This window comes from Myodes glareolus, chromosome 18 (genome assembly GCF_982192425.1).
Source record: "Myodes glareolus chromosome 18, mMyoGla1.1, whole genome shotgun sequence".
NCBI lineage: Eukaryota > Metazoa > Chordata > Mammalia > Rodentia > Cricetidae > Myodes > Myodes glareolus.
Window position 1 is genome coordinate 44,322,907 of NC_142043.1, and position 26,038 is coordinate 44,348,944.

General features: G+C 38.6%; 2 pseudogenes; both read left to right on the plus strand.

Moving 5' to 3' along the window:
• LOC148119134 (uncharacterized) overlaps positions 1-18,730 on the plus strand; it is a 79,256-nt pseudogene extending 60,526 nt beyond the window's left edge.
• Positions 13,954-14,691, plus strand: LOC148119138 (peroxisomal membrane protein 11A pseudogene; annotated as a pseudogene).
• Positions 18,731-26,038: the final 7,308 nt, after the last annotated feature.

Consider the following 26,038-nt stretch of genomic DNA (forward strand, 5'->3'; position numbering starts at 1 on the left):
ATAGGAAAGCTAATGTGACTCATATACTGGTGATGACTCAGCTAAGTTTTTTGAGATGGGCAGATGCAGTCAAGAGACAGTTTTTATGGAGAAACCATAATCCCTATACCACATGTCTAAGAGGAACAGAGATAAAACTGTGTAAATTCAATGTGCAAACCTTTGATTTGTTGTTTTTCCTTTAATAGGAATATTGTATGTCAGTCTGGAAGGAACCATATGAGCAGAGGGATATGGAAAGGAGTTACACTATCTCTCTCAGAACAATTAGAAGATATGTAGTTGTCTCTGACTAGACTTTTTTAACTGTGATTTAAGTTCATAAGTAATTAATTTTCCAGTTTCATTGGGAATACATCAACAATCTAACATTGCAGAAGTCTTATGAGTACTAGGTATTTGTAGACAGTTCTGTTTGTCTTGAGTCAATTTGCAAATGTAGTATGACTCACACTCTTGAATATGAGTTCGTTAATTCTCTGATATTGCCAGTTCTCTTTACATTTGTGAAAAATCTCATACAGAAATAAGATGTTACAAAAGTAAACCATGTAATAAAAGCTCTTACCATGAAAGGCGTCTTCAAAGATGCACAGCAACCTTTACTAAAGGGAAAACGTGAGTTGAAATGACATGATAAAACCTAAAGTTCTGATTTCTCTTCAAAATTAGACCATGTCTTAGAAGCTAAGAGCACTGATGTCCTGAGTTCAACTCACAGCAAACACATGGTTGCCCACAACCATTGCTATTGAGATCTGATGCCCTCCAAAGAGATGGAGGTGTACAGGCAAGAGGAACATTCTGTACATAATAAAATAGACTAAATGGTAAACTAATTCATGCAGATATAAGGATTTAAAGTATAATGAATATTTTAATGCTATTACATGTGCCAAGACACCTTCTGAATATAGTTAAAGTGTTAAACTCTATCCATAACAGTCACTTTGAAAGATATGAAAGAAGTTTTATAGAAGAAAAAGGGTGTAAACGTATTCAACATGATGAAGCCATTGCCTGTGAGACTCGACTACAAATACATAAAAGTACACATACTGGAGAGAAACCCTATGGATGTAATCAGTGTGGTAAAGCTTTTACACGTCCCAGTCATCTTCAAAGACATAAAAGAACGCATACTGGAGAGAAACCCTATGAATGCAATCAGTGTGGTAAAGTTTTTACACATCCCAGTTATCTTCAAGGACATAAAAGAACACATACTGGAGAGAAACCCTATGAATGTAATCAGTGTGGTAAAGCTTTTACATATCACAGGAATCTTCAAAGTTATAACAGAACACATACTGGAGAGAAACCCTGTGAATGCAGTCACTGTAATGATGCCTTTTTAAGTTGCAATAATCTTCAGAATCATAAAAGAATACATACTTGAGGAAAATATATGAATATGATCAATGTGGTTAAACATTTGTGTGTATCAGAAGTCTTTGAAATCAGGACAAAATACACTGTAGAACTTCGATAATTCTTGTCAATGAAGTAATTTTTTCAATTTCATGGTTGTTTTTCTATAAGAATAAACTTTTAGTGCACAATCAGCCAGTTAAACCCTGGTCTTATTACAGTACTCTTTGAGGACGTGCAAACCAATATCAAAGGAAATCTAACTATAAAATATTTGGCAACATCTTCAGCCATCATTCATTGCTAAGGTACACATTTCTGTTGTATCTGAAAAATATTCTATCAAAATCAGCAATCTGTCTAAGCATTTTTATGTTCTTTATTTTGTTTGTACCTGCAAACTCATATGAGGGAAAGCCCTATAATTTTTTTTAAAAAAAAAATGATGTAACACTTTTAGATTTCCAAATGCTCTTCAATTATATGAATTATCTAATCCAGCTGTAAGCATTTATGGATGTGTACTTTGGCCTTTTCTCTACATGTGATATAACATGCTTTAATGTAATTAATGTTAGAATATTTAATATTAGAGAATCTAATAACTAAATACAGTAAGTAAATAAGTAAATAAAGAAACAGTAAATATATCATGTCCATATTGAAAGCCAGATATTCTTTGGTTTATATATCAGAAAGTAAGATACTCAGCAATCAACTCTATATCTCACAACATTGCTTGATGTGTTATAGATTTGCCTACCCTATTTAGTGTTCCATTTTCAAATTCATATCCCCATTACTTTTCCATTTGTCATTTCATGGTTTTAATTGTTTTCATTGATGTATATATTTTTCTCTACTCTTCTCCCTTTCTCTCCCCTCATTTTCTACCCTCTCCCATGATTGGCATGTTCACAATTTATCGGGAGATCTTTTTCTTTTTTTTAAATGTTTTCTTTATTATTTATTATGTGTACAGTCTTTTGACTGCATGTACACCTGCAGGCCAGAAGAGGGCATCAGATCTCATTACAGATGGGCTATCATGTGAGCCATCCTGTGGTTGCTGGGAATTGAAGTCAGGACCTTTGAAGAACAGTCAGTGCTCTTAACCTCTGAGCCATCTTGCCAGTCTGTGATCTTGTTATTTTCTACTTTCCAAGTATATTAGATCCATGTATGTATCTCTTCGGGCCCTTTTTGTTGTCTATATTCTCTTGCATTGTAAATTGCAGGCTGGTTTAACTTTTCTCTATGTCTAAAAGCCACTTATGAGTGAGTACATATTATATTTGTCTTTCTGGGCCTAGGGTACCTCACTCAACATGATATTTTCTAGATTCATCCATTTACCCACAAATTTCAAGATATTGTTTTGTCCACTGAATAGTACTCACCTGTGTAAATGCACTCATTTTCCTTCTCCATTCTTCAGCTGACAGGCATTTAGTTTTTCTCTAGGTTCTGGCTATGAAAAATAATGCTGCTAGCAGCATAGTTAAGCACACATGCTTGTAGTATCCCTTGGGGATATACCCCAAAATGGTATTGCTAGATCTTGAAGTAGGTTGTTTCCTAATTTTTTGAGAAATCAACATTCTTCTTCAGTACCCTGTCCCTTTAAGAGACAAGCTCCACCATTCCCAGTGTCTTTCTTCTCACTGGGGAAACTTACCTTGGAAACCTTTCTCTCTGCCTGCATTTCTTCTGAAGAGGCAAATCTGGGCCTCTCTCTCTCCACTCTTTCTCTTCTCTCCTAACTCTCTGTCACCTTCTCTCCTCTCTGTCTCTCACACTGTCCATGTTTCTCTTCCTTCCTCTGTCCTACCCTCCCAATTTTTTTCTTCCTAAATAACACTTTATACTTCCAAACTCTCTCTGCATGGCATATTCTGGTTGTTTCCATTGTCCCTTGTCCTCAGTGGCACCTGCCAAGTTTCCTCATACCATAAGTCTTTGAATTTCCATTTGTAAATGAAAGAGATATATTGTTATCTTTTTATTTTGTTTGTGTTATTCTACAGACTGAATACTTCTTCATAACACTTTCTCAGTACACAGAAGGATACCACAGATTTGTCTCAAGAGGTATAATTTGTTATATATTTGGTAAGCCAGATGACCCAAGGTATATCACTTGGCGACCTATATTTCTCCAGCAATTTTTTTATTATATCTGCAGTTGGTCTACAGTATCTGCACAATCACACCTCACAACATACATCAATAACCTTGAAAACCAAATAAACACCAATATGGTCAAGTGCATTCAAACAACTCCCTTGGATTCATCTCTAGAACTCACGTGGAGAAAGTAGATCATGGAAACCTCTATGTTATCCTCTCACTGCCATAGACTCACAATGGCACAGATGTGTGCACAGACACACTTCACACATTTAAATGGATGAGATGAACAAAACAAATAGCCCAGTTTTTGAAAATATATGAAATGAGTTGCCAATTCAAATTTTTATAGAATTTCAGAAATAATCACCATTAATAAAAACACTGATTTTTATATTTTACATATTATTTTACCCCATATTCTCTGATTTGTAGACAATAAATGAATAAAGAGTCATAGCTGCTTTTGCACATGCCTGCAATCCCTGGACTTGTTAGACACTGGGAGGACAATCTCCCTGAATGTGAGACCTGCTTATTACATATAGTGAGGTTTAGATTAGTCTTGGCTAAGGAGTAATGGCCTGTCTCTAAAATCGTCTGAAAAGAGAAAGCATATCTCAAATTATGGAATATTCTCCATTCCATAATTAATTAAATAAATAAGATTATTTAGTAATAATCTTACTAAACACTCTTAGGTATCAACAAACACTTTTGTTGTCATTATTCACATTAAGAATACTGTGTTAAAATGATAATAAGAAGACATACGTAGGCTCCATTCACAGACAGAGAATGAGTCAATGAGTCCTTTCAAAGTCATCCAGTGGAGTATTCATCACCCACAAGTGATAGGAGACAGAAGAATAATGGGGATCTTTATTCTCTGAATTGTCATGCCATATTTTGGGACTCAATAGTAGTGTTCTTGGGTAGTCATGATTGTTTGATTGAACCCACATCTGATGGCTCAAAACTGCCTGTGTTTCCATGTTCTGGAGATCTGATGCATTTTATTGTCCTGTAGGAAACCATGTATGCAAATGATGAAAATAAAAATCCATATGTGATTCCATCTTATGACAACTGCTTCCTATCAGTATGGGTTTTTTAAAAAAATAATTAAAATTAATTTACACATATAGATTTGCCTGTGTAGATACCAATTGCAAGCCAGTTGGCCAGTGTGAGTTGTATTTCCAGAAGCTCCAGAACTTCAGGAAATATGGTACCAACAATTGTTAGATCTGACGTGTAAAAAGGGTCCTCTTTCCTCAGGAGTCTTATCCTCCTATGTTAAGGAAGCTCAAAAATATGAGCCAATTCCACCTTGTCAGAAGATCAGAGAGTTTGAGCTTATTCAAAGTTGTTGGCAACTGTCACCACACACACTGAAATAGGGTGTTGTTACTTGTGGTTTTGGGCATGAAGATATACCATAAAGGTAGATTCACTACGCATTAACCAACATTCTTACAATTCCAGCATATTTCTGCTGCTTCTTTGACAGAGGAGATTTGACCAAGGGAGTGGTAATTTTGGGATATGTGGGCAAGTGTGGTTTACTCTCTAAACAATAGAATGCTATTGTCAAGAAATAATGACTTGGTTTCTCAAGTATTGGGGCAAATAACTGTTCTGATCAATATAAGAGTCTTGTTACAGCAGTCTTGCCTTCTTGCCCCATTTGTATTTGGGTAAGGAAGTGTATGGGAAAGTAAGTGAACGCAAACACAAAATAACAACTCAGAATTCAGTATTCAGAGTTGCCTACCTGTTACTATCCTGTGTCTCTGTGATTCTTTGTTATCTCTGTTCTGCCTGCTCCGAAAACAGTTTTGGCATCTTTGGGCTGTGATGAGAAGTTTATAAACATCTCTGAGGTATAATCTGCATCAGACCAAATCAAACGAAGTTAGAAAATGTCCAGGATTAATGGCTGCTCGTGCTCTTGAGTGACCCTCCAGGCCCTCAGAGAAGAGATGGAGATGGGGGAAGAAGAACGGGTGGTTACCTGTTCTCTGGGAGGCAGTTTAAATATCCTTTGGGTGTGGTCTTCAGCATCTCTGAGGAAAAGGCACTCTGAAGTAGTGTTTGGAATGAGGCAACTACCATGGAATTTGGCGTGGTATGGGATTCCCACCAAAATATTTCAGACTCTTTGGATATAAGGACACCAAAGGCTGACGTGAAGCCTTATCTCAACCTTTCAACTCTTTGGGTATATGGATGCCCAAGGTTGAGATGACACTTCCAACCAAACATCCCAGACATTTTGGTTGTAGGGGCACTGGCTCAAGTCTGGCTACTTCCTGGAAGTGTTGGGTGACATGGGTGATGAGAAAGCTGGGTGGGCTCATGCTCTGTAGTAGGTGTTCCTGGAGAGGCATCCAGGTAACTGCCATCCTGGAGGACTCAGGCATCTGTTCCTTGCAAGAGATGAGAAGGCAGGTTGCTAGGGAAAAAATAGATTGTTATTATTGGCACCATGAAAGAGGCTAGTTATAGAAAGGGTTATTAACTGTCAAAAAGAGAACTGCCCAGGTCATAATGGAGAGGCACTTTGAATAACTCAGACATGAATGCATTTTATCTCTTTAAAGCTATATTTTCATTGTTACATAGATGTCCATTTGAGTCTGGAGAGGTGGTATCAGTGGTGAAGTGTTGGTGTTATCTGGAAAACGTTCTGTAAGATGATCTTGACCCAGACAGCGGGAGTAATGTGTAAAATATGCTGGAAAATGCTGGGATAAAAATAAGCTCTGGATTCTGTAAGTTTTCACCAGACATAATTTTTGATAAAGGAGCAGAACTTTTTCCCAGGAATCTACTGGTATCTAAGACAACTGGAACAGATTTACATCTTGGTGTCAAAGCCAAAAAATTAAAAAACCTATGACTTTAGGTTAAAAGCAATGAACAATTTAAAAGACAAAGTGATTTGGAAACTCTATATGTCTGAAAATATCTAAAACCTGTTAATCATGGACTATGAAGCCTGTGAAAGAGGCACACCTGTCTGCATTTTTAGGAGGAAACTTGACAAATGAAGGAATATGCTACGAGTATCTTAAGTCATCAAATGACATTAGACCGACCTAAGAGGGATACATGAGCAGCAATGACATGCCATGTTTTAGCTACACAAGCAATCCCAAATTTGTCCATGGTATTTGGTGAACACCAGTCTTAAAAGTAATACTTACCTTTAGCTGTTCACACCAGGAGCCCTGAAAATTTTCCTGTGTGGTGAGGGTTTAGTCTTCCTGTCTTGGTAGGATGAGATGATAATTCACCCAGTGTAGTGTCCTGTAAATTGATGAGGTAGAACACAGCTTTTTGCTATATATGTGACTTTGCCTTATCCAAAGGCAAGCCTCCAGGCAGACAGTCTTCTGCAATCATGCTTCTTCTTGGAGAAGTGGTAGGATGCTGCAGGAGCCAGCACGTCTCTCTGCCATAAGAAGCCCTGTTCTTAAATGCCATACTCTCAAGTCTGTAAAGGCACTGGATCAGGGTATATCTGTCAGGTATATCCAAATTACACATGTAAATTGGATTTAGACATATAGTCTACACAATCAGTTACCTCTTTCCAATGATAGTATAGACAAGTAGATTTGAAGAAATATTTTAGTACGCCAAAGAATATTGGAGGTGGAATATCTCCTCGGTAGGTCTAGCATATGTGGGCACTCTTATGTCCACATATCCACATGTTTATATATTCCCAGAGCTGTTGTAATCTGTAGTTAAAAAATTTACATATTTTAAAACAAGCACACATACACACACAGACATAAGCCAAAGATACTGTGTAAAACAACACACATTTATTAACAGACAAAGGAACAAGACATTTTTTAGGAAACATGTCATCTGACCAACTTAAAATTCTGATGTAGGCTGCAGAAGCCAGGCCTGAACACAGGAGGTCCCACTGAGGACCAGGTTAGCAGATACTATAAGGGAGAACAGAAACATTAGGACAGAACGCCTGTGTAGTAGAAGGACAGGGGGACAGATCCATTGTAGGGAAATCCCAGCATGAGACAAACAGCAAACTGTTAAAGAAGCAGGGAGGGGAGTTGTGGAGGGGAAAGAAGAGCAGGAGCATAGCATCCAGAATCCATGGGCATATGAGGGGCTTGTTTACATGTTGGAAAAATATAAAGGGTTAGATAGTCCCAATTTAAAGAAATTTTTTGTAAAAGGTCACCCAAGGGTTTTGGGGATCATGCCTTGAATTGTGTTTTGTCTTGCAAGTCTATGGTGATCCCAAACCTTAATACTTCCACTGTGATAGACTTTTGAGAAAAAACAAAAAAACAAAAAAAATGCAGATGGGTGTCAGAAGTTGCTTAAAAAGCATGTCTCCTGATGAAGAAAGCCTATAGGTGCATAGCAAGTCATTGTACCCCCAGAAAAAGGCAGGTCCTTGACCCAGTCAGGTCGGGTGCCTGATATGGCTGCATCTTTAATAGATGGCCAGAATCCTATGAGGCCCTGATCCTCTAAGGCAATGACTTGGAACTCAGAACTTAACCAGATGAAGCCAATCATAGCCTGGCTTCTCAACATGTAGCCCTGGGTCAGTGGAAAAACAGCCCCCTTGGTGGAACCTCGAGATAGAAGGTTTTGGAGTCCAATAAACCTCTCAAACACAATAATCTGAATCAGACCAAAACAAAGCAAAATAAATAAAAAGCCCAGGTTCATGAATACCAACATTCTTGGGTGGCCCCCAGGCCCTGAGAGAGCATTGGGGAACTAAGCCCTTCAAACATCTTGTTTGTTCTCTGGGAAGCAGTTTAAATATCCTGTGGGAGTGGTCTTGAGCATCTCTGAAGAAGAGTCACTGTTTGGCAGGCATTTCAAGAGGTGGAGTCTGGACTGAAGCAACTTCCACTGCAGGAGGCTTGGAATGGAAACTCTACCCAAACATCTTGCAAGGGAAAAACTGCATAGACTCCCTGTAACACTGCTGGATTTTAGTCAAGAAACATCTATTTATTTTGTTGCTGTCTTTTTACCCCAAACTGCCTGTTAAATTTCTACCTCTATTTCCTACCCCGCCTGCCTCTGAAGAAGTTATCCCTAAGTACTTTTGTGAGATTGGGTTGATATATATGACCCCTTCCAGCAGAATTTGAAGAATCTGCTTGATGTATTGGCATGCCATCCCTGATGGCATCTCATAAAGTCCAAAAGCTCAGAGAAGTACAAAAAAGGAATGCTTTTGCTGGTGTCTCAAAGGACTAAATTGTCCAAAATTCATAAGATATTCTAGATGGGCTCACAATTGCCCCATTCTACTACATGTTTTCCTTTGACATCTGTACTTGAAATCCAGAGTGAGGAACCCAAAATCAGCTTCCATACCCTTTCTTAGCACTTTTATCAGTGAAAAGTCAGTTGATGCCCTTTCCATGAGGATTCTGGATAGAAAGAGACGGGATTATTAGCCACCATTTCATTTTGGAGGTTGAAATAATCGTGGGCCTGTTTACATTTAACTGTGAGTTAATGATTATTGAGGCAAAGTGTGAAGTCTCACATCTGTGTAATGTCTTTGTTTGAAGAGGAAAATATTGCTGTGGTTGGTTGCCTAAATACCTCATGTAGATTCATGTCTAATGTTTGTGGAGTGTAATCCCTTGGGTTGTGACCAATTCATTCATTCAGTCTTTGTTTAAGCATTCCTCCTGTGTGCTGAAGATCATGCAGATGGCCAAAATTAATTTTTCTTTCTATGTTCTCAAGACAAATTGAGCAGCTAGTCCACATGGGCCTCTTGGGTTAAAGGAAAAACTCAGACTCTTCTATCCCATCTTTTCATAGTTGTCCATCAACGCTAAAATGAATCAAAGGTACTCCTTTATGTACAGTGGGTTCATTTGACACCTTTCCAAAATTTTTTTCCACATTGACTTTCCTTGCTGTAAAATGAAAAATGTTTCAAATTGAGTGTGGTCTCTATGACCTCCTTGAATAAGGCAAGTTACTAATGGCTTTCATCCCCAGCCACTTGAAACTCATTGAACTTCAAGGAAAAAGAGATAAATATTTTTTGTGTTAGTCACACTCAGCATAATAGAATACCCTCCAAGAATGATTATGAAATACCCAAAATATCTGTTTTAACCATTTTGTTACCATTAACTACTGTTTAATATTTCAAAATCCAGAGGTAACACAATAAATTTTCATTTGGCTTGCAAAAGCCTGTCCTGGAAATACTTGCTATTTGAACTTGTGAATCTTAATAGAATATATGATCTGTAAATATCATCCTTAAGGTACCTTAATCTTCAGGCAAAAGCCTGTCCTGGAAATACTTGTTATTTGAACTTGTGAATCTTAATAGAATATATGATCTTTAAATATTATCCTTAAGGTACCTTAATCTTCTGACTTACACATTCATAACATTCCAATAATATGAATGTACACTTGCTGGTCTTAAGATAAAGGTTAACAACAGTTAAGTACCAGAATGCTCAATAGAAACTGTGTATGACATAATGCAATAAATTAATATTTCCTAATCACATTGTGCTCAACTAAACCTTAGAGCAAACACATACAATACAGAGCATTGCTGTTCTAACTATACTTTTGGATTTCTATTGGAGTATGTAGGCATACTAAGACCCAGCAAATGATTACCAAAAAATCATTAAATTGATGTGTACAGCATCCAGTACAACACATCTAAGAAATCCCTTTTAAAACTATGATTCTCCAGCTTTCTATAGAAAGATCTTTACTCAGAGGGTCTCTCTATCCTCTCAGTCGATATGCATCCCATTTGCTGTTTTTACCATGGAAAAGTGACCATTGACAGTATGTACAAAATATGAATAATTTACACCCAAGCATCCTAATCTTATTGAGGCCTGCTTGGCATACTACCAGCCTTTGGGATGTTTTAGAGGCAGCCCTCCCTCAGGTGAATCCTACCTTGATTCATTTAATATCTTCTAAGGATTAGTAACTCCTTTATATCAGCAGTTCTGCTCTTATACAGTACAGATTAGCATGGGAGTTCTACCCAGTTCGAGAGACACCATACACAGCCTCCACAATTATCTCCAAATGGATTTTACACCTAAATGTCAAATGAAAATTGAATTATTTCTAGATGATAATTGAGTCCCTAGGCCTCTCAAAATACATTCACCTACCTAGGCAATGTGGTGTTTCACTGAAACCCTGATATATAGACAGAGAAATAGATCTCCTTTGAAACCAGGAATATGTTTGGAAGAGCTTGTAATGTCTTGCAACCATGGCCTTTGTGATGGGTTTGCTTCAGGTCCTGAAAACCCAACACTTTACGGAGAATGCCACTGTAGACTTGTTTTTATTATAATCACTAGTTATGATGTGTTTGTTAAGTGCAGCATTGCTTGATTAGCTACCTTCTGAATTTTTATAATTCTCTTTAATACAGAAGGCACTGGTTTGCATTAATAAGAGACTTGTTGAGAATTTGGCACAAATCTCCAGCAACTCTGTGATAAGGTTGTGTTTACAAAGGTACTCCACCTGACAACCATTGTGAATTGTTCCTATTGCTCACTATGTTTGTCACTCAAGCAACAATAGCCAATCAGAGTCTTTGCCCTTCCTGCCATTCAGATGGGAGGGTACTTCCAGTTTCCAGGCTCCTATGCTCTCTTGTACAATTCAGAAGTTGGCCCACATTCTGCTGCACTGTGGGCTCCATGTGCAGAGAGCATGGCTGAGCTCTGCAGCCAGGCCATGATGAGATATGGGCAGCTGTCCTCGTAGATGGAAAAGTGGCTGGCCATGGTGAGTAATGTGCCACTGTCTCCAGACTGGGTGGAGCAGCTGGCTGAAATACAGGAGCACTTGTGCTGGGTCCTCCCTTGTTTTAGAGTGAGCTAGTGGGCACTTTCTGAGTATTGCATGTTTCTTCTTGGTTCCCATGGTTACTGTGTGATCCTTGTAATTCCCTGAACTAGAATAGCAGTCTTGGAATAATTTAACTCTGTTGTCTGCATCTACGAAGAGCACCTGGAGTGGGATCGTGTTTAGAAAATCCCTTTTTGTTGACTTTGCTGTGAAATGTTGGTGCCTGTTTTGCTTGTATTGTAACTATGGAATAAATATTTTCCAATGTTAGAGAAGCCTGGTCTCTCTAGAATCTTCCAGAATTTCTGCTCTAGTAAAATTGAACATTTAGGTTTATGATCTATCTCTATTTTATTTGGCGGAGCTTTTAAATGATACCTCCTGTGTAGAGTGGCTTTCCACTGCTAAACTGATAAAGAAGATTAGAATTGTTAGTAATAGAATTGATTATATAGAAGGATTTACCAAACATTAAAAAGACATTAGGTCATATAAAGTAAAATTTAGCTAAAGGAGTACGACCTCTAATACCAGAAAGATAACTAGTATGAAAACTATGCCTGATAGAGATTATTAAGGCAAAATGTAAATCTCACCATAGAGCTTTCATCCAGCAACTGAGAGAGGTAGAGTCAGAGACCCACATCAGAGCACTGGACTGAGCCCTTAGTGTCCAGTTGAAGAGTAGAAGGATTGAGAATATGAGCAAAGAGGTCAAGATCATAATGGTTTACCCTCTAAAACAGCTTACCTGAGCTAATGGGAGTGCACTAATTCCAGCTGAAATGGGAAAGAACAAACAGAAGACTAAACTAGTCTCCTTGAATGTTGTTGACAGTTGCATGATGAGGGTACACTGAGGGGCCACTGGCAGTGGCACCAGAAATTATCCCTACATCATTTACTGGATTTTTGGGATCCTCTTTTCTTGAGATGTATACTTTGCTTAGCATATATATATTGTAGGAAGAGCATTAGACCCTCCACAAGGCAATATGCCTTACCCTCTCTGAGGAGTAGAATGGGGTGGGGTGGAAATCTTTATGGAGGGAATGGGAGAAGAGAAGGGAGTAGAAACTTGGATTGGTATTTTTAGAAAAATAATCAAATAACTTTTTAAAAAGATAATATGTAAATGATTGTTCAACAGCATTAATCGGCCATTAATCCACATTTGCATAAAAAAAGAAAAAAAATCTGATTCAGTGGGCCCAAACCATCCCTTCTCCATACCAAAACACAGGATTCCAGTACACTGCTCAAGAGGCCATTATATGATCACAATCAGCATTAAGTTCCAATGTGCCATAAAAAATATTAATGATTGAACCACTTCAACTGATTTCAACTGAATAATTCAACTGATTTGAAAAGGAGTTTTGTGTCAAGGTCTACAGTGTTCATTAAGATGGATTTGAATCCTGTCTGTAGACCCACAGGGCATTGCCCTTGCTAACCATCCTAACCATCCTAAATTTTAGGATTACACCACTGCAGCACCATGAAATTTGAAAATTACCAGTTGAAGTCACATAGTGGACTGTCTACTGCAGGAACAACAGTAACAACAAAAACAGAAAGAATTTGCATGAGGAGCATGACTCTCCCTTCAGACCAGAAGAGAAGGGACAGTGTCCTGTGTACATGGCACTGGAAAACAAGCTAGGAAACAGCTAGATCACAGACTAATCTTTTAGGTACCAAGCTGCAGAGCTCTAGATCATAGAGAAGGACCTGATGGGGCATGACAAGTGACTGTGTGTAATTTCCCAGCATGTATTAATTCCTTCCATGTAAATAATGACAGATATTATTGGTGGACTTACAATTGTGGGATAGCAGCTTTAACCACTGAGTATTCAGTTCCAAGTAGCAGTCTCTCCAATGCAGATGTGTGCGATCCTGAGTGACACAGTTAAGTCTGCTGAGAGGTTTGAGACACAGGCCATTGGCTGTCACTAGAGGAACTCAGCAGCTAAAATTTTACATGGGACAAAGTCATACAGTCATACAGACAAAGTTATGGCCATCTCTCAACAAGAAAATTTCCCTATCTTTTTCAAATTACGTTTAGCTATGTGCTCTTACAATTATTTTTGTCTTTTTAACAAGTCAATTGTGGTATAGTTATTTAAATTTCATTTTAACTCTATTACTGCTCTATACTCTATTGTTTCTATTTTTCAGTCTTTCCCAGTCACTAAGAATATTATTATAAAATATCATATGTACTTACTCATATTTGGCTTTTAGATACAAAGAAAAAAACATTTTTTTCATATATACCCCAAAGTGATATTACTTATCAATCATGCCACAAGAATATGTGCTCAACCATGCTCATAGCAGCATTGTTTGTCATAGCCAGATCTTGGAAAGAATGACCCTCAACTTAAGAATGGATAAGGAAGGGAAACCTAAAAAGCCACGCTTCAGAAGGTGTGTTCGCCCCTGTGTGGGTGGAGAGACCCGGTGTGCTGCCCTGACCCCGACTTTCCTCTGGGACCCGAGACGCCCCAGAGGAACCACGAGTGAGCCTGGTGCAACGCGTGGCCGTGGGTGGGAGGCATGGACGCCTTCATCCGCTTCACCAACCAGAGCCAGGGCCGGGACCGACTTTTCAGAGCCACTCAACACACATGCATGTTGCTTAGATATTTGTTAGAGTCTAGAGCTGGCAAAGAGGCGGTGGTAATGAAGCTCAAGAGTCTGGAGTCCAGTGTGAGCACTGGCCTTAAATGGTTCAGACTAGGCAACGTGGTTCACGCCATCCAGGCAACAGAGCAGAGCATCCAAGTCACGGACCTAGTGCCCCACTTATGCCTTACGCTAGTCAACCTGAACCGCATGGTTTATTACATCTGTGACACTGTCCTGAGGGTTAAGCGTGTGGGTCTGACCTCTGGCGTCAACAGAGAGAAATGGCAAATGAGGGCGAACCGCCACTACTACTTCCTCCTGCTGAGCCTGGCCCGCGATCTGTACGAGATCTTGCTGCAGATGGAACAAGTGGTCCGGGACAGGGCCAAGAGAGAGAATTCATCTGGGGACCTTCCTGGGTACAGCGTGGTCACTGAAGACACGGACTGGCTCCAGTCTTTTCCCCTACTCTTATCCCAGTCTCTGAAGCAGCATCCTCCCTTGCTCCTAGACAGTGAAGAACTTGTGTGACATCCTCATCCCTCTGAATCAGCTGGGGATCTACAAATCAATCTCGGTGTCATGGGACTGGGGAGTCTTGTGTCCTCTGTGGCTGGCCTCATCACTATAGTGTATCCTCAGTTGAAACTGAAGACCCACTAGGTGTTCAGAGGCTTGGAAGCTAACAGCTTAGTGGAGCAAGCGTCTGTTTTTATCACAGGGTCTCACGGTGCTTAATTGTTTAATCATGTGAGTGTCTTACCAACTTGCAATGTGAGAAGTGGGACCAGCAATGGCTCATGCAGACTGAAACATTTTTTAAATGCTGCAGGAACTTCGGGATTTCTGAGTATTTTCCCTTCAGCTAACATTACTGAGTATTTTTATATGCCCCGTAAGAGCTTAATGTTTGCTGAATGAATAAAAATGGAAAGGAAAGAAATCATAGAAGACCCGAAGAAACTAGAACTGTGGATTTGTTTGTATGGGTCCTAGATTTCATCAGAGCTGGAGCGTGGCACTCCTGGCTCTGGTTAAGGCCTCCCTCTCCTCCCATCTGTTATTGACCCCTGACCCCACAGGTGTCAGTGTGGTATGGAGGGGAGCTGGGCTTCGAGCCTCCTAGCCTGTTGGCCCTGGCCATTGCTGCAGTGTGTCCTTACTGTGTCCAAAGGTAGACTCAGGAAACCGTCAGGACCCTTGGGGTGTAAGATGTGTCTGGGTGGAAGCCTCAGGTAATGCTTCGGGTCAGCGAGGGTACAGCAGAGGAAACGGAGGTGAAAGTGGGTGAAAGGTCACTGTGGTGCCTATCACATAGTCCATGACAGATAAGGAAATTGACGCTAACAAAACTGAAGTCAGAGGTTTGTTCTGGTTCTCTCCAAGGTGATTCCTCTACCATCTCATAACCATCGGCAGCATTTCCGAGCTCAAGAGTCCTTTGCCTTTTGCCCCTTGACACCCCCCCCCAACACACATACACATTCCAGGCCTGGAACTTTCACTGATGGTTTCTGTTCTAGTCTGTGAAAAGAAAATCTAGACTTAGCCACATTGACTTTATTAAAAGCTACATAACAAACAGTTGGGGCAATTCCACAATAATTTTCATCAAAATGTGAGAATTAAAAATTTTCTGTCTTTGAATGTAAGAATGTCAATTTTCTGTGATAAATCAGGTTTACTCAGGACATGGGGGTGGGGTGGAGGAATGGGAAAGAGCAGTAGGGCCAGTGAAGGGTACATGGGCACACCGAGTCCCTGCCACCAGGTGGGCCCGCGACAGCACCTATAAAGCCATCTGTATCATTTAAATGGAAATGTGAAATATCTACTGAATAACTGCTCCCTATGAATGTGATGAAGATCCTTGAAAAGTGGACTCAGATCCTTGGCTCTCTGTTTTTAAAATGAGTGATGGGAGAAAACTTTCGTGGGAATCCGAGAGAAACTAGAGCGGCTAAGACAAGACAAATATGCCTAAGTAGCTATTTGTACGGTAACATCGGTTATATCTAATACATTTCTAAAAAAAAATGGATAAGGAAAATGTGGTACATTTATGCAATGGAGTACTACACAGCAGAAAAAAATAACATCATCTTCAATTTTGCAGGCAAATGGATGGAGCTAGAAAACATCAATTTGAATGAGGTACCCCAGACCCAGAAGGACAATTATCACATGTACTCACTCATAAGTGGCTTCTAAACATAAAACAAAGAAAACCAGCCCACAAATCACAACCGCAGAGAACCTAGACAACAATGAGGACCCCTAAAAGACACATAAATAGATGCCTCTTCCTTCTAAGTGCTGGTTCTAAGGGCATGAGTCAATACCTATTATAGCCTATTATATTTTGTTTTTAGTAATAAGTCATACAATTTCTCTGATGTTTACTGAGGACTGCATTTCTTTGCAAGATGAATCATACTTAAAGGTTGAAGAAATGACAGAGGTAAACGTTCTATTCTGTTTCATTCTGTAGTGATGTGATGATGGCATAATAAAGTCCCTGTCATGAAACAAATGAAAGAAGCACCAGAATTAGAAGATCATACTGTATGCATTTACAATATTGTAGGTATCACAACTTTCGTTTTCCACATGTATGTGATATATTAGAATACAGTAACCTATGATGATGTGCATGTGAACTTCGCCCCGAAAGAGTGGACTTTGCTGGACCCTCCCCAGAAGAATCTGTATAATGATGTGATGCTGGAGACCTGCAGGAACCTCACTGCTATTGGAAAGATGGTGAAATTTACTCACGTTTTAGAATAAGAAAACAAGTGTTTCCTGATTTTTGAGGTTCTTCTGTAATGTGAACTGATAAGGAGGAAGAGTGTGGTGAATAAATAATTCGTGGTGCTAAGGTTCATTGACGATAATAACTTAAATTTTGCACAATTTCCAATCACATATCACATATTTTCTGATATTATTTTTAGGATATGCTTGGGAAGATCAAAATATTGAAGAGCATTCTCAAAGTTCTAGAGGACATGGAAGGTAACTTGAATAAGCAAGATTATTTAAGTATGTGTCTGAGAAAAGTTTAATGTGACCTGGAATTTTAAAAGGAATGCAGCAATGTTAATAAGCACAGATTAAAGTGTATTGATGATTATTAAATTCTCAAGAAGCCATACACCTCAATGTCAAGTAGGAAAGTTTGGTTTGCAAAGCATCAAGAAAGAAAACAAGGATAGAGTGCCTTAGCAGATATTACCATTTGACACAGCTGAGTGTGAGCTGTGCTGTAGAACTGCCAATCTATTCAGTTTCATACCACTCGTATCACAGCAGGTGTACACTTTGAACAGGTGATAAGCATATGTCCAAAACCTTCTACTAAGCAAGTAGTCCACAGAAAGCTAGTGTAACTCATATACTGGGGATGACTTGGCTAAGTTTATTGAGATGGGTAAATGGAGTCTAAAGACAGTTTTGGTGGAGAAACCATAATAACTACACCACATGTCTAAGAGGAACAGAGAGTCAGACTGTGTAAATTCAATGTGGAAACCTTTTCTTTGCTGTTCTTTCTTTAATAGAGATATCATAGGTCAGTCTGGATAATAACCATATGAGCCTAGGGATATGGAACGAAGTTACATTATCTCTCTCAGAACAATTAGAAGATATGTAGTAGTCTCTGACTATACATGTCTATTGTAACTAAAATTCATAAATAATTGATTTTCCTTGTTCATTGGGAATACATCAACAAATTAACATTGCAGAAAAGTCTTATGAGTACTTAGTATTTTTAGACACTTGTTTGTCATGAGTCACTTTGCAAATGTAGTATGACTCACACCATTTTATATAAGTTTGTTAATTCTCTGGGTTTCGCCAGTTCTCTTTATATTTGTGAAAAATCTCATAGAGAAATAAGATGTTCTAAAAGTGAACCATGTAATTAATGCTCCTCCCATCAAAGGCATCTACAAAGATGCATAGCAACCTTTAATAAAGGAGAAAACATGAATTTAAATGACATGATAAAACCTTACGGTCTGATTTTTTTTCAAAATTAGACCATGTCTCAGCGGTTAAGAGGACTGATGTCCTGAGTTCAACTCACAGCAATCACATGGTGGCCCACAACCATTGCTAATGAGATCTGATACCCTCATCTGGCATTGAGGTATAGAGGCAAGCAGAACATTCTATACATAATACTATTAGACAAATGGTAAAATTAATTTATACAGATATAAAGATGTAAAAGTATAATAAATGTGGTAAAGCTTTTACATGTGCCACGTCACCTTCTGAATATAGTTAACATTTTAAAGCCTTTCCATACTACAGTCATTTTGAAAGGCTTGAAAGAATTCTTATGGAAGACAGAGCTTGTGAATATATTCAACATAATAAAGCCATTGCATGTCAGAGTCGACTACTAATACATAAAAGAACACATACTGGAGAGAAACCCTATGAATGTAATCAATGTGGTAAACCCTTACATCTCACAGTAGTCTTTAAAGGCATAAAAGAACACATACTGGAGAGAGAGAAACCCTGTGAATGTAATCAGTGTGGTAAATCTTTTACATGTCACAGTAGTCTTCAAAGTCATAACAGAACACATACTGGACAGAAACCCTAAGAGTGTACTCAGTGTGGTAAAGCCTTTTCATATCACAGTGGTGTTCAAAGTCATGTAAAAATTGATATGGTGTGAGAGAATTGTCTGTAATCTGTCAATCATATATTAAATAAATGCTGATTGGCCAGGCAGGAAGTATAGGTGGGAAAACCAGACAGGAAGTAGATGTGATACAATGAGAACAGGAGTATTCTGTGAGCAGGAAGCTCCCTCTGCAGTCCAGCCTAAATCACCAAAGAAGCAACATGTGAGCTGCCCAGCGAGAAAAGGTACTGAGCCATGTGACTAACATAGATGAGAATAATGGGTTAATATAAGCTATAGGAGTTAACAAGAAGCCTGAGCTAATGGGCCAATCAGTTTATAATCTTATGGAGTCCTGTGTGTGATTTTCTTTGAGGTATGCTGACTGTGGGGTGCCGGGCGGGACAGATACACCAACAAGCCAGCCCCTCATGTTACAGATGGTGCCCATGTAGATAACTGAATCCACAGAAAGCCTGAGAAAGTTTGGGAAAGAATAGAGTAAAGCATGTTTTCTTGGTGGCAGCAATTTCTCGTGTCTGCTCTGCTTGCCTTGCAAGCACTGTCATCTAAGAGAGGCTTCCTGACTCAGCGTTAGCTGCAAAATCCTGCATCTCTTTTAAGAGATCCTGCCACGAAACACTTAAATGGTGTTGATGAAAAGCTGAATGCATGCTTTTTGGTTTTCAGGCGTAGCAGGAAAAAAGCTCAATCGTTTTAAAATGCCGACTTTCTGGGTCGACCTGCCAGGGCAAACTCTGACTCTTTCAGGCAGGCAGCCCGAAGCACTTGAGTGTGGTCTGTGAGCAGAATGATGCAGCTTGTTTGCTGTCAGGGACCTTGAAATGCCATAGAGTTGTGGCAATAAAAATGGGTACAACTGGTACCTCCACCATAGAGGCTGGAAAGCTAAGGAATGGGCTGGATCTAGCCATCAAAGCCACCGCCTTAATCCTCTCCTTAAAGACTCATGTGGTCAGAAAAAGAGATATACAGTAAAGAGAGATTCAAAGATAAAGAAAACCTCTAAATGTTTTACAGTGTGTTAAAAATATATGCAGGCTAAAAGTTAAAGTTCTTAAAGTTAAAAAGAAAGAAAGAGAGTAGGTGGGTGTGGTGGTACACACCTTTAATCCCAACACTTGGGAGGCAGAGGTAGATTGACCTCTGAGACTTCAAAGGGCAGAGGTAGATTGATCTCTGTGACTTCAAGGTGTGGTAGCACACACCTTTAATCCCAATGCCTGGGAGGCAGAGACAGAGGGATCTCTGTGAGTTCAAGGACAGCCTGGTCTACAGAGTTATTCCAGGACAAAGATATATACAGAGAACCTGTCTCAAAAAGCAAAAAGTTAAAAGTAAAAATAAAAGAAATAGAGGTTGAAATAAAACCACATAAAGATGGAAAATACACAGAGAATCTTGATAGTGTGTGATATTATGCTCTCCTTGAATTGTTTGAATGCTGAGGAAGGAGCAACAGCTGCTAAAAGGTATTTGTTTACAAATGCTGCTGAATGAATCCAAGATAGATATTTTGAAAATACCTTGGCTTCAAAATTGAAGTCAAAAGGTATGCTACTTTGGAGAAGAGATTTTTCTTTTGTTTCCACAGGAAATGAGAGGCTGTGGATTCATTCTGAGCTAAGAAAAATCAGATTTGATCAAGGAAGACAACCCAATAAATTCCTAGTAGGAACAGATGGCCCTGATGTCTGAGTTCTACATCTGGAACTGATTCAAGACTGCTGACTGAGATGATCGAGACTCACATGATACTCCAGTCAGGACTTGATTATAACTCTAAATTTTCTTTATGTTCCCATAAGATTACCAGTGCCCCCAGTCAGCAGGAAGTAGCCTGGAAAACTATGCCCATGTTCCCCAAAAAAATGGACTATGGATATTTTCCTTTGATAAAAAAAAAAAGAAGAAGAGGAAATGGTGCGGGAGAACTGTCTGTAATCTGTCAATCATATTTTAAATAAATGCTGATTAACCAGGCAGGAAGTATAGGTGGGAAAACCAGACAAGAAGTAGAGGTGATACAATGAGAACAGGAGAATTCTGGGAAGCAGGAAGCTCCCTCCACCATTCCAACCCAGATCACCGAAGAAGCAACATGTGAGCTGACAGCTGAAAAAGGTACCAAGCCATATGGCTAACGTAGATAAGGATAATGGGGTAACATAAGTTATAAGAGCTAATAAGTAGCCTGACCTAATGGGCCAATCAGTTTATATCCTAATGTAGACTCCGTGTGATTTTCTTTGAGGCTTGCCGGTTGTGGGGTACTGGGCAGGACATATACTTCAACAAGCAGGCCCCTTCATGTTACACTGATACTGGATAGAAACCCTATGAATGTAATCAGTGTGGTAAAGCTTCTACATGTCCCAATAGTCTTCAGAGTCATAACAGAACACATACTGGAGAAAAACCTTATGAGTGTAATCAGTGTGGTAAAGCCTTTTCATATCCCAGTAGTCTTCAAGAGCCATTCATACTACCATCAAATGCCAGCATGCCCCAGGAAGATTTCTCTTAAAGGAGCTGTACCATTTCTTGTAGACAACAAACAGAACATATCTGAAAAAATGTGGCTACCAAGAATCTGTGCTTGGTCTTTATTTTTGTGGATCTTTTTTCTCCTTAAGCTTTTATAGGTCTTTTGTGGATCCATGTCTCTGGAAGTTTCTGATAATTTGTTGACATACAAAGGAGTCCCCCAATTGCCCAGAATGTAATATAACAAAGATTTATTCACCTGGGTATAAACTCACAGAAACAGCCGTGATCCACACTTCTCGGAAGCACTGGGATCTGGACACAGATCCTGCAGCCAAGAGATACATGCATGCTTCTTATCTGAGTTTATAGTACATGAGTCCATGCCAAAACTGTGTCAGTATCATAAGGATATTGGTTAAAGAAGTTCCCACAGCAATTTGGGTACTGTGTTGTGAGTACCCAGAAGAGCAATGAACAAAGAACGAAAGAGTAAAAAGGGTAAAAAGCAAAAAACAAAACAAAACAAAAAACAGCCTACTTAGGAAGTGCCTAAAATTTTTCAAAATCAATATAGATTAAGCATTTTAACCTCATTAATTATTTTACCATTTTAAATACAAAATTTTGGTTTTTAAAATTCACAATTCATTCTTAAGTGCATTACTTCTCTAATCTCTATTTCTGTTCTCTCATGTTTCTCGATCAGTAAGAATTTTATTCTTTTTTGTCAAGTGCTATTGATTTATTCATTTCTGTTTAATACAATACCTCTTCCACTCAAGACTTGCCACACACAAAGCAACAGAGAGATGTTTTAAACACTTAATTCTGCCTCTGTGGCCCATTCCTGGGAGGAAACTTAGTCCTGTAACTCCTTCCAGCATCGGCCTTGCCTTGTCAGTAATAAGGATAAATAGCCAGTTAATGAATTCCTCAACCTCTCTAATATTTAATGGGGACTTACAAATGAAGAGTGTCTTTTACAAGAATTGATTTCATTGACCAACGTTGAAGCTGGTGAAATCACAGTACAATAGGGGATGGGAAGGAAGTAGGGAGAGAAATTTCATGCTTTAACATTGTCTCCCAAGGAGAAGCAAATCTGCAGAGCTCTCAGATCTGCTGGGACTGGGGTGGACTCTGAGCCAGACTGTGGTTCTGGTGCTTCATGGGGTGACACTGGCAGTGGTTCTTCGCTTCTGAGTCATCCTGAATGTGGATTTCCCTTGGGGGAAGGTCCTAGGATCTGCCCTCCTAGCTATGGGAGGCTGTATTGATTTTAATATGACTGTGCACTGTGCATACACAGACAGGTCAACAATCTGGATAGAGGGCAAACCCCTTCCTGTAGCTTCTAGGATGTTTTTGCAGGGACTACTTGTTTGCTAATCCCAATGAAGTCTGTCCTACTACAAACAGAAAAGTAAGAATAACAGCATTGTTAAACTAACTAAAATGACCTTATGATCACTTACAATGCCTAATCCTTGATTTATGTAAGGGACAAGCTTAAGATAATCAGGGGAATCTGATAAGAGAGGCTTTAAGTAATTATCAATATCCCCACTGCACTATTAGGTCTGCACTCAGAACAGAGAGTCTATACTCTTGACTAAGGGACTTTTTCTCTTCACAGAGATCTTTAAATTTCCTAAGGCCCCCATAATTGCTTAACTTCAAAGATCAGAGCTCCCAAGACATTTTTGGCATCTTTGGCTTCTGGCAAGGATAAAACAGCTAAGAATCCCAGGGACATGCCTGGCTTTTAGTTAAGAAAACCTCTAGTTAACTTTTCTTTGGGGTCTTTTCACACTAAACTGCCTAGTCGATTTCTACCTCCAATTCTTATCCCACTTCCCTGTAAAGAGATAAACCTAACTGCTATTGTGTGATTGCTCTATACTGTTTATTGCAGCTGAATATGTGTAATCTGGTGGCAGTGTTGGGAAACCGTTCTAGAGGGCCACTCACAAAGTTCAAATTCTCAGATATTGACAAGAAAGGAATTGATTTACTGGAGTCTCAAAAGGTCTACAATGTCCAAAGTCCATAATATATTCCCAAAGGGCTCACAGCAACCCACATCTATTAGATATTTCCTTATGATATCAATGGTGGAATCCAGAGTGAGGTATCCACATTCAACTTTAATGCCTTTTCATAGCTGTTTCATCAGTCAAATGTCAGTATGATGCTCATCCCACATAGCTTTTCTGAGGCCAACTGAGCAACTACTCCTAGGGTACACTAAGTATGAGGGAAAAGTCAGACTCTTCTACCATTTCTTTAGCAATTATCCTTCAATGTGAGGATAAGTCAAAGGTTTTCTTAATGTACAGTGGATTCCTCTGAAGTCTTGAGGAAATGTGTTTCAAAATGACCCTTCTTTTTTAGACTGGACAATGTTTTAAATACATTGAGTGGGTCCCTATGGCCTCCTTGAACAAGACAATGAGTGACCATTGGCCACAGTGTCTTAGAACTCATTGAACTTTTCAGGACGGGGGGAAATATAATGTCACACAGAAGATCAGTTTTCACCAATTTAGTTCTTTTAATTACTATATAATATTTTGATAGACAGACATAAATAACATTTTGTTTATATAACAAAATAATGTTAATAAATAACATTTCAAAGTATTTTGTATCTGAACTTGCCAAAGTTAATAGAATAATTTATGTCTAAATGCCATCTTTTATTTACCACAAACAACTGATTTAGACCTTCATAACTTGCAAATGCTGTCCAGTTTTTTGGTTTCTAGAAGCAGTCATTATCATCTTAATATTTGTAAATCTTTCTTTACTAAAGATATTTCCATGTGTGTGTTCTTCCAAATTTCCTTTTGTACACTGCTTTCTTTTTATAATACCTCCTTTATTATCCACTATCAACAGACAGCAAATGTGGTGGTTGTTTTTCTTTGTAAGCAGGCACAGCTGATCACTGGATGGTACAAATTCATTGTCTCCTGATAGTGCTGAGCAACAACAATTAAATAAAGAAAACAAACTGGAAACTGTATATAGGACAGTGTAATAAATTACTATTTCCTAGGTACAATGTGTTAAACTAAACCTTAGCAAAAACACGAGGCAGTCTTCATATAATTCTTAGCATTGTTACTATAGCTATGATGTTGCATTTTTATGGGTGTATATAGGCAATAAAGAAACAGCAAATACATTTTTAAAAAACGTCATCCACTACAACAAATCTCAGAAATTCCTTTAAAAACTATGGTGCTCCAGCTTATTATAGAAAGAGCTTTACACAGAGTGTTTCTCTTACATCTCCACCATAAGCACCCAGTTTGTTGTCTTTAACACAGAAATATGACCAATAACAACATACACGAAAGGTGAATAAACATTTGCACCCTAACATCCTAATCTAAATCAGAACTTCTTGGCATACTACTTACTTTCTGGGTCTTTTAGAAACAGTCCTCCCTTAGCTAAATTCTACCTTGTGTCTCTTCATATCTTCTAACCATTGGTAAATCTTTTATATCATCAAGTCTGCTCTTCGAAATTACAGTTTCACAGTGCAGTGCTACCAAGTATGTGAGATGCCATAAAACCTCTACAAATAATCTCAAAATGTATTTTACAGGTAAATTCTAATGAAAAGTGCAGAATTTCCAGAAATTCTTGAGAAGTGAGATCTCTCCAAATTTGGCAGCCTGTCTATGACTTGGAAGCATTTCTCTTAGGCCCTAATGTATAGAGAAAGAAACAGTATCATTCTCTGAAATCAGGACTATGCTTGGGTCAGCTGGTAATGGTGTGAATCCATAACCTTCATGCAGGATTTGCATTAGTGGGGATATATATGGTTTTATTTGCATTCTTCTATGTGTTGACATCCAGTTATACCAACATCATTTATTGAAATGCTTTCTTTTCTTCCATTGTACATTTTTGGCATCTTTGTCAAAATTCAGGTGTTCATATGTGTGTGGTTTAATATCCAGGTCTTAGATTTGATTCCACTGGTCAGCCTGTCTGCTTTTATGCAAAAACCATGCTGTTCTCAATTCTGTAGCTCTATAATATAGCTTGATGTTAGGGATAGTGAAGACTCTAAAAGTTCCTTTAATGTAAAACATTGTTTTGGCTATCCTGGGTTTTTTTTGTTTGTTTATTTTGCTTTTCCATATGAAGGTGATTATTGGTCTTTCAAGGTCTGTGAAGAACTGTATCTGTTGTTATGTCCCCATTTTTATTTCTGATTTGTTAATATGGATGTTCTCTCCCTGCCTTTTGTTCAGTTTGGATAAGAGTTTGTCTATCTTGTTGAATTTCCCAAAGAACCAGCTCTTTATTTCATTAATTCTTTTTACTGTTATCTTTGTTTTTATTTTATTGATTTCAGTGATCAATTTGGTTATTTTCTGTTTTCTAGTCCTCCTGGGTGAGTCTGCTTTATTTTGTTCTAGAGCATTCAGGTGTGCTGTTACGTCACTAGTGTGAGCTTTCTCCACTTTCTTTATGTAGGCACTTAGTGCTATGAATTTTCCTCTTAGCACTGCTTTCCTAGTGCCCCACAGGTTTGGGTACGTTGTGTTTTCATTTTCATTGAATTCTAGGAAGTCTTTAATTTCTTTCTTGATTTTCTTCCATGAGTTTGCAGGCTTTCTGCAATTAGCATTGTTGTTAAATTTTAACTTTAAATCATGATAATCAGATAAAAAATACAGGGAGTTTTTCCTATTGTTTGTATCTGTTGTGGATTGTTTTGTTACCGAGTGTGTGGTCAGTGTTAGAGAAGTTTCCATGAGGTGCTAAGAAGAAGGTATATTCTTTTGTGTTTGGGTGGAATGTTCTGTAGAAGTCTGCTAA